This window comes from Schistocerca piceifrons, chromosome 4, assembly GCF_021461385.2.
Source record: "Schistocerca piceifrons isolate TAMUIC-IGC-003096 chromosome 4, iqSchPice1.1, whole genome shotgun sequence".
NCBI classification, from domain to species: domain Eukaryota; kingdom Metazoa; phylum Arthropoda; class Insecta; order Orthoptera; family Acrididae; genus Schistocerca; species Schistocerca piceifrons.
The window spans coordinates 760,799,223-760,815,224 of record NC_060141.1 but is presented as its reverse complement, the minus strand read 5'-3'; the positions used below and the strand labels follow the sequence as shown (position 1 = coordinate 760,815,224).

General features: G+C 39.5%; 1 long non-coding RNA gene across 1 annotated transcript in view; it reads left to right on the top strand.

The window, feature by feature from the left end:
* The window catches only part of LOC124795390, a 73,431-nt gene extending 57,858 nt beyond the window's left edge, over positions 1 to 15,573 (top strand). The window contains exons 3-4 of the long non-coding RNA XR_007016685.1: positions 5,099 to 5,187; positions 15,505 to 15,573. This is a non-coding gene — a long non-coding RNA (uncharacterized LOC124795390). The remainder of the gene's footprint in view (positions 1 to 5,098; positions 5,188 to 15,504) is intronic.
* Positions 15,574 to 16,002: the final 429 nt, after the last annotated feature.

Here is a 16,002-nt window from a genome sequence, read left to right as displayed (position 1 = left end):
CTGAATCTATCAGTTACAAAACTATCTTTTCCAGATTATCAACAAATTTATACGCTACATTTGCAGAACAATATTTCTATTACACTGTTCTGTGTGATCTAGCATCTACATTTTTCAATAAATTCGACATGTTACTCTTGTAACATACTCAGATTTGAAAATAATTCATGTGAAACCAAAACAAGTCACAATTTTTAAAATGAATGTGATGCAGACAGGTGATAAAATAATGTGTATACCAATTATTTGTGGGTTTTCTTTGAAAAATACAATATATAATTTGTTACAAACACTGCAATGTCTCATTCCTGACAGCTGCATATTGTCAGACAGTTTCAAGTTCTAAAATATTACAAAAGTTGTGTGTGCTAGGCTATAATTTTCTGAAAGCATAACCATAATGATATTTTAATGAAGCCCAAATACTCACATGTAAGCAAAAGTAATGAGGATGACCTTGTAAGACAAAAGATGGGAAATAGAAATAAATTAGCACTGTAGAAAGGTGCTAAGTGCCAAATTCATGAAAAATGTGAAAAGAGCTTTGAAAGATACAGGATACCAAGGAGGATTACATATGAAAAGTGATATGTCCACCAAGAATTCTAAGTGGTTACATTTGCCACAACTAAATGGCAATGATGCTAAGTTGCCAGCTGATTTCATAAGAATGGTGCAATGTGCCATTCAGTTGTGTTTGTTTCACTTTGCTGCATTATCAACTGCCCACACTAATGCACTCCGAGATGTTTTATTGACGCCAGTTATCTTGTTACAACATGGCAGTATCTGTATGTGACACCCTTCAGTCTTACATGTGTATGTGGGATGAGGGTATAGCTGGCAGGGGTGGAAATCAAACTGCATCATGCATTCTGAAAGTGTTAATACATCGGGATAACAATGAAGAAAAATCTTATTGTTTGGAGTAACAACTGTGCTGCACAAAACAAGAATTGAATGATGGTATTTCCTTTTCTTTTTCTGGTGGCAAATGGGTTGTTCACATAAACAGAACAATGGTTTCTCATCAGTGGGAACAGATTCCTCCCCTGCGACTCTTGAGTTTGCCTTGATAGAGAGAAGGAAGTCGGTTACGAAGGCATTTCTACCCAGCGACCTATGCAAAATGATCGAGGAAGCAAAAGTTGATAGACAAGATACTCTCTATAAAAAAACTGAACATTTCAAAAGCTGTCAGCATCACATATGATTCAACAGGTGTAACACATGTAGCAATAAGAGAATATTACACCAACATGGAAAGGATCCGTAAGGTGAATGTGCTCAAAAGAGTGAAACATGCAAGAAGGATTCAATGTGCTACCTTTGAATCTTTCCTCAATTCATTCAATTACAGATGAAAAGGAGAAAGCTTTAAAGGCTATGATACCTTACCTGGAAAAGAATGAGCATAAAGAATATTATATGCAGATCTGTGGAGAGTGACCAAGAACATAGCTGCTAGAATTTAATGGTGCTTAGCAACTTTCATAAATGTTTCTATTTGAATTGCCTTCAGCATCAAACAGTTCCAACTGCAGCACAAAACCACCACTAACAAATGATAAGATACTCCCATTTGTAACATGGAAAAGTTTGAGGAGTAAATAATTAAAACACTGCATTATAGACAGTTAGTTTGTAATTACTTCAGTTCATGAATTTGGTACTTTGCACCTTTCTACAATTAAGTATCCAATTATGAAGTTGTATCAAGAAGCAACAGAAGAATCCATTAATATAATTATAATTAATCTATAATCCTTTCCACCAGCCATTACTCCTTATTTTTTATATACATTTAAGTACAATGCTATGCTCTTAAATTACTAATTACCATTTAATTTTTACATTTCTGAAGTGATCTTAGTGGTAAAGTTGCATGTAATAGCTGAGTAATAGGTGATGATTTCCTGGTTGCAATTAAGTACACTTTTATTTAAAGTACAGAGTTTCAAATAAAGAAGGGTTCTAGATAACAACAGAAAAATCATACATGATCACCTAACAATAACTGAAACCAAGTCTGCTGTGCTAGTACCAGTCCCGTTGTGAAGTCTCATCCCAGGTGGGTATTGGAACCACATCCGTAGTGCAGTGTGGTGTGTTGCAAACCAGTGCACTGTGGTGCACTGCATTACAATGTCATGGCACAGAGCAGTGATGTAGATGTGAGCATTGTCCAGTATGGTCTTGGCGAAGATCCAAATGATCGGCTGCAAAGTGCAGCCACCACCTGGCCTGGAGCTGAGCAAGTGACAGAATGCTGCCTGCTGAAGGTAAAGACACAAAGTAAATATACAGCAGGTGGAAGGATATCTGCAGGTGTCTGACATGTACATGACCTGCAGATGGAAACTGGTCCCTTGATAAGAAAGCTCCATTGCTGAGTGTCCACAACATGTGATGCCCTTGTGAAATTTGCACATAGTCTCTGGAGGAGAAATTCCAGCGAGTCAAGGATAGGCAAATCTACAGGTTGAAGATGTGGTGGAAGTGTAATGTAGTCAGCATATGACCAACGCACAGCACCCCTTCCAACTTAAGGAGGAAATGTTGAAGTCATCACAATGAATGTCGCAGATCCTGCATCCTTTTTCCTGTGAGGGGAGAAGGCAAAGCTGGCGAGGAACAGCAGTGCCGATGACTCAATAGGAGCAATGCTTTCCCTGGGTGACAAGAGATGTCCAAGAAAATGGGGAGCTTCAGGAGGTTGTGATCCAATCCCAGGAACCTGGGACTTAATGTTGTGAAATGGTAGCTGCCAGGAGTGTGGATGAATCAGGAAGTGTTGTGGAGAGAAAATGCAGGAGAGTTAGACGTGGCACTGAACGCAGACTGGAACAGCATCCACCAAGGTAGACCCACCAGGTGGTGCTATGTTGCAAAGTGTGAAGACACCAGCCACTGAAGGGGTGGCAGCAATGAAGGGGCACTGGAAGACTGGGCTAGACCAATCCGGGTGCTGGAAGAGCGATTGAACCGATGACAGACATGGTGTCTGTGAGTGCTGATGAAACTTTGGGGCAGCAGTCACCAGCTGTGAGAGTATAGGGGAAATGTGGGCATGTTATGAGTGTGGTAGGGTGTGTTAGGAGCATGACAGGACACACTGGTGTGCAGTAGGATACATTGGTCTGTGGTAGGAGCGTGTTGTAGGACAAGGCCCAGTGGGCAGAGAGACATCATGAAAAGGAAAGGAAAAGAGGTAAAAGGAGAGTAGAGATCAAAGTTGTGAAAATTGCTGAATGTGAGGCTTAAGGAGCATAGGAGAAGTTTGCTGCATGGAGAACGAGGGTGGCAGGAGGGTTGTTGCAGCCATGTGCTCGGAAGCACGGGATATGCTGCCTGTAAGGAGGCCCGGGTCAGCAGGACAGTCATTGCTACAGTGTGTGTTGGAGCAGGGAAGACATGGATGTGTGTTACCTAGGAGAAGAGGTATGTGGTTCTGTACTTTGAGACGAAGAGGGTAAACACAGCTTGAAGCGATGGTGTGAAGCCATGTGAAGTGTTGGGCTTGCTTGTGGGAGGGCAGTGTCAGGTGTGGTTGCAATGTCACCAGAGGATGACACTGGGACTGCAGACTGCACACTCATCAGTGCATGTGTTGCACCATGCTGGAAAGTGAGACTGGCCATAGTTGCACCACGACAGAGGTGCAGAAGGCAAGCAGCATCAGGTGCAGCTAGGAAAGGACAGGGACTGAGCAGCAGTCAAGCCATGGTGTTGTGTGGACTTGAGCCTTGTCACTAACTGAAGTCTGGGTGACACCAATCTCAGGAGAAGGGCCGATCATGACTGCAATGTGTGCAGCAGTGTCCGATGCAATTGGAGGTGGGCAGTGGACCAGATGAGACACAGCATGGACAAACAGTAGCACCATTGTTGACAGCTTGGAACCAGGCAATACCACCCTTGAGAGGAGTGCTGGCCATGGCTACAGGAGTGTCGGGGACAGCTGGACGTGGGTGGTAGCAGGTGCCAAATGAGAGCAGGAGCTGGCACCGGAGTCATCAGAATGTTAACTCACAACGGCATCTGAAGTGATGGGCGAGAAGCATGCAGTGGGGACATAATGAGCCTTGTCACCATCTGAAGTGTACTAAGTGGTTAGGCTGCACATAGTAGCTGATTAGTGAAAATTCACAACTTGCAGTTAAGTTCACTTTTATTTACAACACAAGAGTTCACAGTAAAGAATTGTTCTGGATAACAACTGAAAGATCATCAATGATTATGAAAGTATAACAGAAACAAAGTCTGCTGTGGTAATACCAGTCCCACTGTGAACTCTTGTCCTGGATGGCTGTTGAAGTGATGTCCATAGTGCTGTGTGCCACACTGTGAAGTGAATGTCTCAGCTGGTCTCGTCGAAGCTCTGAATGATGCGCATCAGGATGCAGGGTGCTCCTGGCTAACAGCTAAGTGAGGGATGGAATGCTGCTTGCTGCAGGCTGAGCCATAATTTAAACATCCAGGAGGTGGGAGAATATGTGTGGGATTTTTATGGGCACATGAGTGTCATGTGAATCTGGAATCAGTGGCTTTAGGAAAGCCATACTCAACAGCATGCAGGATCCCAGTGGCCTGATATGACCAGTATGAGACATGCAACATCATTTTCCAGCACTTTCCTTTTCTTCATAACCTAAACGATTATGTGTAAATTATCTGTTGTTACATCTACAATATTATTTTTAGTATTATATATATGTATTTTTGCTCTACCTTTTAAACTGTACAAACATTAAAGAAGCATGGCTATTCTTCATTAATCTGATTTAAGTCACACTGTAGTATTTAGTGTTCTTACACAGAAACCTGGATCATCACTCCTGTAACCAGAGAAACAAAAGTTGCTACAGATCTTACGACACAATACAAAATTATGCATGTGCATGGATAAAATTTAAGTCAGCATTTTGTGATAGTGGACAACAACAACAAATTTTGTTCTAAATTTTCCAGTCCAGGAGTATTATTTACTGAGTGATTAGTACAAACAAGAAAATTTGCTGGAGATAGCTTTAAGGAAATTGGTTGTTCTTTATTTAATAGTATTTACTAATTTTATAAAAATTTCTATTTCTCGCAGATCTCCTTAAGATATGATGGAAACCATTCCTGTGGTGGTACTGTTCTTAATAAGGAATGGGTCCTTACTGCAGCACACTGTGTGTATCGGTAAGTTGCCAGCTGCTACTATCTATGGAGATTTTTACTGAAACATTACATGAATAAAAATCAGAAAAGTGTGGGTAAGACTACACTCTGACCATCCTGTTAAACTTAATTATGTCTATAGATAGTTCCTCTATAATTTTGATGAGTGAGTTTGCGAGTGTAAAAATATGTGACATAAATGGCTGTATTTTTTACACCACAAAGGGATGCAGACCTTAGTATTTGACATAAATTTCAACTTGACACTTCCATTTTTTGGGCCTGAGAAAAAGGGGTCTTAACAGGTAGACAGACAGTGATCCTGTAAGGGTTCCATCTTTACCAACTAAGATATGGAACTCTAAAAACAAGGTGCTCACTCACAATACTTAATCACTGTGATGTTAGATTGTTACTGTAACTCATTCTAATCCAATATGAGATTTATGTAAGTGTCCTTTTTTGGGATTGTAAACAGAAATAAATTTTGATGATCAGGAGAAGCATACTGGAAAAACATACATCATCATCTCAAGTACTAACAACAACAATTGCTACTTACCATTTTGTAGAATCAACATTTGTATTCCTCTCTTGCAGAAGTCTGCCACCTGGGCTTAGAACCAGTGTGCGGCAGGCTCAGATCCAGGGTTCACTTCTGGTCATGGTGGTAAGAGGGGGGAGGGGGTGTTACAGTTTATTTCTGTATTGTCTTCCCCAAATATAGCTTACCTACAATTTTGACAAAAATAACAATAAAATATACATATATTTTAATATAATAATATCTGCCTCCATAGCTTTTAACACAGCAGACTGGAAGTTCCCTAACTGCTATGCTGCACTCTTGTTAATATTTGAATTTTTTTTTCCACTTATTATTCATGTTTCATACAATTACCTACCTAATACTCGTATATGTTTAATGTATGCATAAATATTTAATGTTACTAATTGGCTGGTTTACACAAATTAATTATCCAGATTATTATTTTGAATGTGTTCATTACTTTAATAAATGTAGTTTTTATGAGAACTCTGTTAATTAAAAGCTATGACAGGCTAAAAATATTACTACAGTTCGTCATATGCAGAATTTTCGGAACTAACTGACATATGTGGATAAGTTAGCATACACCATTAGAAAGGCAGGCACCCCAACTTTGTATTATGATAATTCAATTTTCATTAAGCTAATTAACTTACGAGGTAAATGACACTGGAAGTCCAGACTGTACGATTTTCAATTCTAGATTTTGTTTCTGTACTTGTTAGATTATGCATATTGGCACTGTGCTTTTAATGCAGTTCAATAAACTTTTCTAAATTACTAACCCATAAGATATTCCATGAAACAATTTACTGCCTCGGCATATAGCACATTCAGAATAGAAAAAAACTACCCTAGTTCAGTGAAACAACATATATCTTTATACCGGTCTTTGTAAGATTTGTCCCACCCAAAAATTGCCAATCTAGGCACAGAAATAGCAATGGTAACATCTATGTAATTCATTCCTGTCAAGCTAGCAAACATGTTAGTTAATTTCATATTCCATCTACCATCCGCATGATAAATCATAATAATGTGAAACAAGTCAATTTGTAGTAATTCATATGCATGTACTTCTGCACATTATAACAACAGAAATTCTTCTTTGGAACAGAAAGAGTTTTCAAGAATAAACTTTTTCAGTTTGTTTTCAAATCATACTTTGTTGTCTGTCAGACATTTTGAATCACTGAATAAGTGATTAAAAATTTGGATTTGCAGCATAGTGCACCCCTTTTTGTGCTTAAGACTACTTTGACATGGAGTAATTAATTTCATTTTTCCTTCTGGTATTGTAATTATCTGCATCATTGTTCCCTTTGAACTGTAGTCGATTATTTACAATGAACTTCATGAGGTAATAAACATTCTGTGAAGCCGTAGTCAGAGTTCCCAACTCCTTAAATATATGTCTACAAAATGATCATAGATGAGCACCATATATTATTTTTACTGCATGTTTTTGGGCAGTGAAGATTTACATTTTGAGGTTATACAAGTGAATCTAGAAAAATTTTTATTCTCCAAGCAGTGGCAGGAGAAAACACACATAAAAGTTATGGAAATGTGCAAGCTTTTGGAGCCAGTGGGTCCTCCTCCTGGGAAAAGTACTGAAAGGAAACGCATATGACATTGAATGAAAATACACAAAATGTGTCAACCTACTGATTTGTCTCTCCCCATGATTTTCAGTAATTCCAAATGCAAATGTGGCTGCATTAAATTGTTTTAGGAGTTCCAGACTGTGCTTTTTCAGGGTGTATACTTGGACAAGGGGGAAAAAAATTCCCACATTTTTCCCGGTTAAACATACACTTTCTCCCTGATGAAAATACACTTTTTCCGTGTTAAGTAACAGTATACTTTTCCTCAGAACTGAAAAACTTACCAGTCCTTTCAACGGTTTTGGTTTTATACACTGGCGTAGAATTTCCCGGCACTTTAGAAAACGAAACTCAGGGAAAAAAGACATTTTGGAAAGATGTCTGATGTGCAGTAACATGTACACTGCATATTTTCATTACAAAAGTATAAATTCAAATTCCACCAAACACCGCATGTTACTTTCTGACAAAAATAACTTCATTGATCTGCAAGGGCCAGCTGGGGTGGCCGAGCGGTTCTAGGTGCTACAGTCTGGAACCGCGAGAATGCTTCAGTCACAGTTTTGAATCCTGCCTCGGGCATGGATGTGTGTGATGTTCTTAGGTTAGATAGGTTTAAGTAGTTTTAAGTTCTCGGCGACTGATGACCTCAGAAGTTAAGTCCCACAGTGCTCAGAGCAATTTGAACCATTTGTTCTGCAAGGCAATTAACGCTTTGTTTCATAAAGGTGGAACAAAATAAAATCTGAAACTAATAACATATTTTAGCCTTCCATAATTATGTGAACATAATTTAATTCACTTGATAGCTCCCAGCCAAAGAAATCCGTTTTGTTTCCATTTGACGTGAGAGCAATTAACGAAGAGGAAACAGCAAAATCACTTAAACGTAAACACGAGTCACGTGGAGACTACCACCTCTCCACTAGAACTCAGACTGGAATGAGATTTTCACTCTGCAGTGGAGTGTGCCCTGATCTGAAACTTCCTGGCAGATTAAAACTGTGTGCCCGACCGAGACTCGAACTCAGGACCTTTGCCTTTCGCGGGCAAGTGCTCTACCAACTGAGCTACCGAAGCACAACTCACGCCCGGTACTCACAGCTTTACTTCTGCCAGTACCTCGTCACCTACCTTCCAAACTTTACAGAAGCTCTCCTGCGAACCTTGCAGAACTAGCACTCCTGAAAGAAAGGATATTGCGGAGACATGGCATAGCCACAGCCTTGGGGATGTTTCCAGAATGAGATTTTCACTCTGCAGCGGAGTGTGCGCTGATATGAAACTTCCTGGCAGATTAAAACTGTGTGCCCGACCGAGACTCAAACTCGGGACCTTTGCCTTTCATGGGCAAGTGCTCTACCAACTGAGCTACCGAAGCACGACTCACACCCGGTACTCACAGCTTTACTTCTGCCAGTACCTCGTCTCCTATCTTCCAAACTTTACAGAAGCTCTCGTGCGAAGCTTGCAGAACTAGCACTCCTGAAAGAAAGGATATTGCGGAGGCATGGCATAGCCACAGCCTGGGGGATGTTTCCAGAATGAGATTTTCACTCTGCAGCAGAGTGTGCGCTGATATGAAACTTCCTGGCAGATTAAAACTGTGTGCCCGACCGATACTCGAACTCGGGACCTTTGCCTTTCGTGGGCAAGTGCTCTACCAACTGAGCTACCGAAGCACAACTCACGCCCGGTACTCACAGCTTTACTTCTGCCAGTACCTCGTCTCCTACCTTCCAAACTTTACAGAAGCTCTCCTGCGAACCTTGCAGAACTAGCACTCCTGAAAGAAAGGATATTGCGGAGACATGGCTTAGCCACAGCCTGGGGGATGTTTCCAGAATGAGATTTTCACTCTGCAGCGGAGTGTGCGCTGATATGAAACTTCCTGGCAGATTAAAACTGTGTGCCCGACCGAGACTCGAACTCGGCACCTTTGCCTTTCGCGGGCAAGTGCTCTACCAACTGAGCTACCGAAACAGGACTCACGCCCGGTACTCACAGCTTTACTTCTGCCAGTACCTCGTCTCCTACCTTCCAAACTTTACAGAAGCTCTCGTGCGAAGCTTGCAGAACTAGCACTGCTGAAAGAAAGGATATTGCGGAGACATGGCATAGCCACAGCCTGGGGGATACAAACTGAGTTCAGTATAGTTCCTCAAAGTCCAATTTTGTAATTTAATTTAAATTTTATAATAATTGTCTGAAATAGATGCTGAAATTTAAGCTCTAATGTGTTTTCTCCTTCAAAAAAAGTATTTTGAAGTACTTTGTAAGAATAATTCATTTTTTAACCAAAATTTTGTAAATAATTTTTTACTTTGTAATAATTATTTTCAGTATATGTTAGTAAGTTCCAATGTCTGTATTGCTACATAAAAAAAACCACATACAAAACATATTTTGAAGTACCACCTAAGAATAAAACTTGTTTTAATAGTCGTTCTAACTGACCCATTTACAATATGCGTGTTTTCGTTTGAAACACAATAGGAAAGTTCGGCTCAGCAGCCCTATTGTGCTATTTGAGAGTTGGAGGCTGTATGCTAGGGCTGGAGCTGACTGTCTTCCTTTCCTTTATCCATAACAGTATAAACCCAACACAATACAAGCACTTGCCATAGTCATCCACCTGACAGAGATATGCATTTGACACATCATAACATGTCAGAGAAAGGCAATGGCAAACCATCTCTACTAGGACCTTCTAGAACGAAGATGCACGGTTCCTGCACCTGTTCCCACACTCTCCCCTCAGTATGGGACTATTTTGATGATGGCATTGATAAAAATGATAACAATAACAATTCCCATACTCTCCCCTCGGTATGGGACTATTTTGATGATGGCATTGATAAAAATGATAACAATACCAATTCCCGTACTCTCCCCTTGGTATGGGACTATTTTGATGATGACATTGATAAAAATGATAACAATAACAATGATCACTATTTGTTTACATCAGTATAAATTACTTGAGCATAAACTCAAGAAATTTTACTTCGAGAAATATAGCATTTGAAAGGCATGCATTCAAAAACTTGAGAAGTGATGCAACAAATTTAAGAAGTGCAATAGTAGAAAAATCTCACAACTTTTGACACCATCATGATTTACACAATATGAAGTCAAATTCTGTGCTAACCATTATTGGTATTTCATTAAGTATAACTAATGTGAACAAAAGTCTGCAATCTCTGGCTATGCATGTGTGTAAATACAGGGAATGCCATTTCTTTCAGTTGTTATGTTAGGGAAATCAGTGGTACTGTTATCCTGTTTTTCTTAGTGAAGAGTCTTTCTCCTTCTGTCTTCCTTTATCAGCTTCCTGTGGTTTGCTAGTTCTACCTGTAAACTCATGATTCATGACATTAGTTGTTAATACAAAATATGGTTACCCTGTCTAGTTGTATATTCTCTGAAGATGGTCAGGCTGATAACAAATCCAAGTGTACAGCCCCTCACAGAAGTTATTGAACTGTATCCTACATTAAATGAAGGTAGCTTGTAATTTCTAGAATTCCTTGCTATTTTCAGGATGCCTAGTTCTCACCCTACTTCATTTCCCTTAAATTAGTCGTTAAATCTGGAAAGTGATACATGTATTTTTTTTAATTTTTTTTTTTACTTTTTATTTTTTAGGAGTGCCATCACTTATGACTCCCAGGCCCCTTGATCAACACCTATTTGCACATCACCCTCACTGTGAAAATATTAAACAGAAAGAAATGTTTTCAATTGAAAGAAAAGATGAAAACTCCTGGGAACTAGTGTTGCAGAATGGATTGCACTGCACCTTACAACAAAACTTCCAAACAATATGTGTTGGGTACTGAGCTGTGTGTGGGTAGTGAGTAATGTTGTCTTCGATCAGCACAATATGTACAATGAGCACCCCATGCCTCTTACTCAGGAGCAGCCTGTTGCAATTTCTTGCATTGGAATACTTGCAGGCTACGACTGGTGGCTTCTGAGTTCTGTAATTGTAAAATAGCAGCTCTCTGGGTTTGCTATTATAAATCATTTACAGTATCATCACGAATAAGCAATGGCTATCTGCGGTGGTCTTCATCATAGACAATGCAATGACTTCAGAAATTTGCTAGTATCAAGTATACATAGGCCTACATCTGATCATTAAACTAAACAAAGCTGATAAATTTTGGTTACTGCTTATGTTTATGGGTTCAAAAACATTGTTACTTACTGTTACAGCTGACAGAAGAAAGAATAACACCTGACATTTAGAACCCTTACAATAGGGATATTATGTGTTGCTGTGCAATATTGTGCCAAATTCTGTCCAAATAGAACAGTCTACTGACTGGTTTGACGCGGCCTGCCATGAATTCCTTTCCTGTGCTAACCTCTTCATCTCAGAGTAGCACTTGCAACCTACGTCCTCAATTATTTGCTTGACGTATTCCAATCTCTGTCTTCCTCTACAGTTTTTGCCCTCTACAGCTCCCTCTAGTACCATGGAAGTCATTCCCTCATGTCTTAGCAGATGTCCTACCATCTCGTCCCTTCTCCTTACCAGTGTTTTCCACATATTCCTTTCCTCTCCGATTCTGCATAGAACCTCCTCATTCCTTAACTTATCAGTCCATCTAATTTTCAACATTCGTCTATAGCACCACATCTCAAATGCTTCGATTCTCTTCTGTTCCGGTTTTCCCACAGTCCATGTTTCACTACCATACAATGCTGTACTCCAGACGTACATTCTCAGAAATTTCTTCCTCAAATTAAGGCCGGTATTTGATATTAGTAGACTTCTCTTGGCCAGAAATGCCTTTTTTGCCATAGCGAGTCTGCTTTTGATGTCCTCCTTGCTCCGTCCATCATTGGTTATTTTACTGCCTAGGTAACAGAATTCCTTAACTTCATTGACTTCGTGACCATCAATCCTGATGTTAAATTTCTCGCTGTTCTCATTTCTACTACTTCTCATTACCTTCGTCTTTCTCCGATTTACTCTCAAATCATACTGTGTACTCATTAGACTGTTCATTCTGTTCAGCAGATCATTTAGTTCTTCTTCACTTTCACTCAGGATAGCAATGTCATCAGCGAATCGTATCATTGATATCCTTTCACCTTGTATTTTAATTCCACTCCTGAACCTTTCTTTTATTTCCATCATTGCTTCCTCGATGTACAGATTGAAGAGTAGGGGCAAAAGGCTACAGCCTTGTCTTACACCCTTCTTAATACGAGCTTTCTTGGTCGTCCACTCTTATTATTCCCTCTTGGTTGTTGTACATATTGTATATGACCCGTCTCTCCCTATAGCTTACCCCTACTTTTTTCAGAATCTCGAACAGCTTGCAGCATTTTATATTGTCGAACGCTTTTTCCAGGTCGACAAATCCTATGAAAGTGTCTTGATTTTTCTTTAGCCTTGCTTCCATTATTAGCCGTAACGTCAGAATTGCCTCTCTCGTCCCTTTACTTTTCCTAAAGCCAAACTGATCGTCACCTAGCGCATTCTCAATTTTCTTTTCCATTCTTCTGTATATTATTCTTGTAAGCAGCTTCAATGCATGAGCTGTTAAGCTGATTGTGCGATAATTCTCGCACTTGTCAGCTCTTGCCGTCTTCGGAATTGTGTGGATGATGCTTTTCCGAAAGTCAGATGGTATGTCGCCAGACTCATATATTCTACACACCAACGTGAATAGTCGTTTTGTTGCCACTTCCCCCAATGATTTTAGAAATTCTGATGGAATGTTATCTATCCCTTCTGCCTTATTTGACCGTTAAGTCCTCCAAAGCTCTTTTAAATTCCGATTCTAATACTGGATCCCCTATCTCTTCTAAATCGACTCCTGTTCCTTCTTCTATCACATCAGACAAATCTTCACCCTCATAGAGGCTTTCAATGTATTCTTTCCACCTATATGCTCTCTCCTCTGCATTTAATAGTGGAATTCCCGTTGCACTCTTAATGTTACCACCGTTGCTTTTAATGTCACCAAAGGTTGTTTTGACTTTCCTGTATGCTGAATCTGTCCTTCCGACAATCATATCTTTTTTTTTCCTGCAGCCATTTCGTCTTAGCTTCCCTGCACTTCCTATTTATTTCATTCCTCAGTGACTTGTATTTCTGTATTCCTGATTTTCCCGGAACATGTTTGTACTTCCTCCTTTCATCAATCAACTGAAGTATTTCTTCTGTTACCCATGGTTTCTTCGCAGCTACCTTCTTTGTACCTATGTTTTCCTTCCCAACTTAGAACATTATACCATCAAAATACTGAGCTGGTTGTGACCCTGCCAATAATGCTCCAAATGTCCTCAATTGGGGAGAGCTCTGGCAATCTTTCTGGCCAAGGTAAGGCAATGATCATGTAGGCATTATTTTGCTGAACTGTAAGACCAGGAGGGGTTGTGACAAAGAGCAACAAAACAGGGTGTAGAATATCATCAACATACAGCTGTGCTTTACGTATGCCACAGATAAAAAGCATATGGGTCCTGCTATGACAAGAAATCTTACATCTCTGCTAGTCACTGCGGCTCAGTTTGAAGCAGGACTCATCACTGAAGGCAATTCTACTCCAGTCAATGAATAAATCATCCAATTTTTTCTGAATTTTAATCACTTGTTTGGACTGCACATGTAGATTTTTGTCTTAGAACGTGTATGCATTTAAATTTTGCAGTGCATGACTACCATACTCTGAAAACGATCACTCTGAATATTTTTATTCTTGCACGTTTCCACACTTCACACAAGTATTTGACGTAAGTATCTGTATGTAAACAGGAATGGTCCAATAAAGGTTCTGTAGGAGAATATGTAGCTCCCAAGTTGTTTATCATTTTATCTTAATTTCTGGAGACTCCTTTACACAACAGAAGCAAGTACAAGAAACTAGAGGATGATTATATTGGGAACAATCAGTGTAGGTTCATTGCTGCCAGACCAACTGAATTAACCTTCAAACTGTGAAACCTTTTAGTGGAAAAGGTGCCCAAAGTATGTCAAATACATGCTTAACAAGGTAATTCACAAGGTTTTTTTCTTCTTTTGTGTTGCCTACATTAATACACAACACTACAAAAGAGCCAAGTACTTCTGTGGTGAACCTGCCGTACCTGTTGCCAAACAGAGATGAAATGGCATTTCTGCAGAGACTGGGGATATTACAGGAGTATACTGAGGAGGAAGTGGGGGGGGGGGGGGGGGTAAAAGAGCGAGAGAGAGAGAGAGAGAGAGAGAGAGCGAGAGAGAGAGATGGGGGGGGGGGGGGGATGGACCAATGAGAAAACAGCATTGTGTGGTGGAAGTTTTCGTCTGAAAATGTTCAATACTTCGTAACTTTACATATATAGAATTTTATGGAATTTAATCAATGCTCACTTCCTGGGCCACACTGATACTTGCTTTGGGCTGCATGCAGCCTGTAGGCTGTATATCTGTACTGTAAAGAATATGTTTATGTTCGAAGTTCTAAATGGTATGACCATGAGATCTACTACTTTGTCCTTAGATATAGGATAAAGCATATTGTTGACGCAGATAAACTCCCCTTCAGTCCATGGTAATAATATTTATGGTTCATTCACTATCAACTAATGTAGATGTTGATTTAGCAAATCATAATCACCTGCACTTATTGACACAAATGTACTTGCAACATATCAAGTATCTCCAAAGAGATGTCATGCACTTTTTCTCTGTTATATCTGAAAATATTTTGAACTTTATTTTGTGACATTTGATGGAATAATATTTATGGAGCATGATTGTAAAACATGTACAGTAATAATAATTTTCAGCACTGACTGAGAATAATGAGAATGGCAGTGCCATATTGCATAGTTCTCACAATTTTGTCATACGGGAGGCATCTTCAGCATTGCTGCAAATTTGGATTTTCTAAATGATTTGTTATCACCCTCAACACAGATCCTTGGACCGAATATTGTGACAGATTAATTTGTGGATACTCTATTGACTGAATACATAAAATTAAGCTGTAAAACCAAGCAAATGATTTCCACTGACACCAGTGTCACATGAACCCACACTTAACAGTATTTGTTTAATACTGGTCCACCTACACTCCCCTCCAGATATGCATGAGAAAATGTAACTGACACCTCTTAGGAGACACATAACAAAACCTATTTCTTACATTTCAAAATCATTCAATCTATTTTCAGCATAGACCAAACAAGGCTGAGTGTGTTTGCTGGGTCCATTCGACTGGATGATGATACGGTACCCCTTATCCCAGTCTCCGAAGTTATTGTTCATGAAGATTACAACACAACACTCTCTCAGTTAATGACATTGCAGTCTTAAAGGTAAAATAAATAATTTTCCCTCCACTTTTTCTTGCACTTTAAACTGAACCCAAGTTATTCGATTGTGAACATGCAGAGTGGTTTATGCATTGTCCTAATAACACAGAGGAACAGCGAACAAATGATAGCAGCAGTTTTGTCTGAAACGTTAGGTTACAGAAGAATGTTAAAAAATATGGTATGAAGGAAGAGATACAAGCCAGAACAAGGCAATTACGATATCACTGAAACATGTGGGAATCTGGAAGCAATTTATTAGGCTGCACTTTTAGTATACTGAACAGTCTACCAGTAATGAGAAGACAACAATATGTAAAACAAACTGATGAGGCTGCCATTAGTTAGATGAGCTGA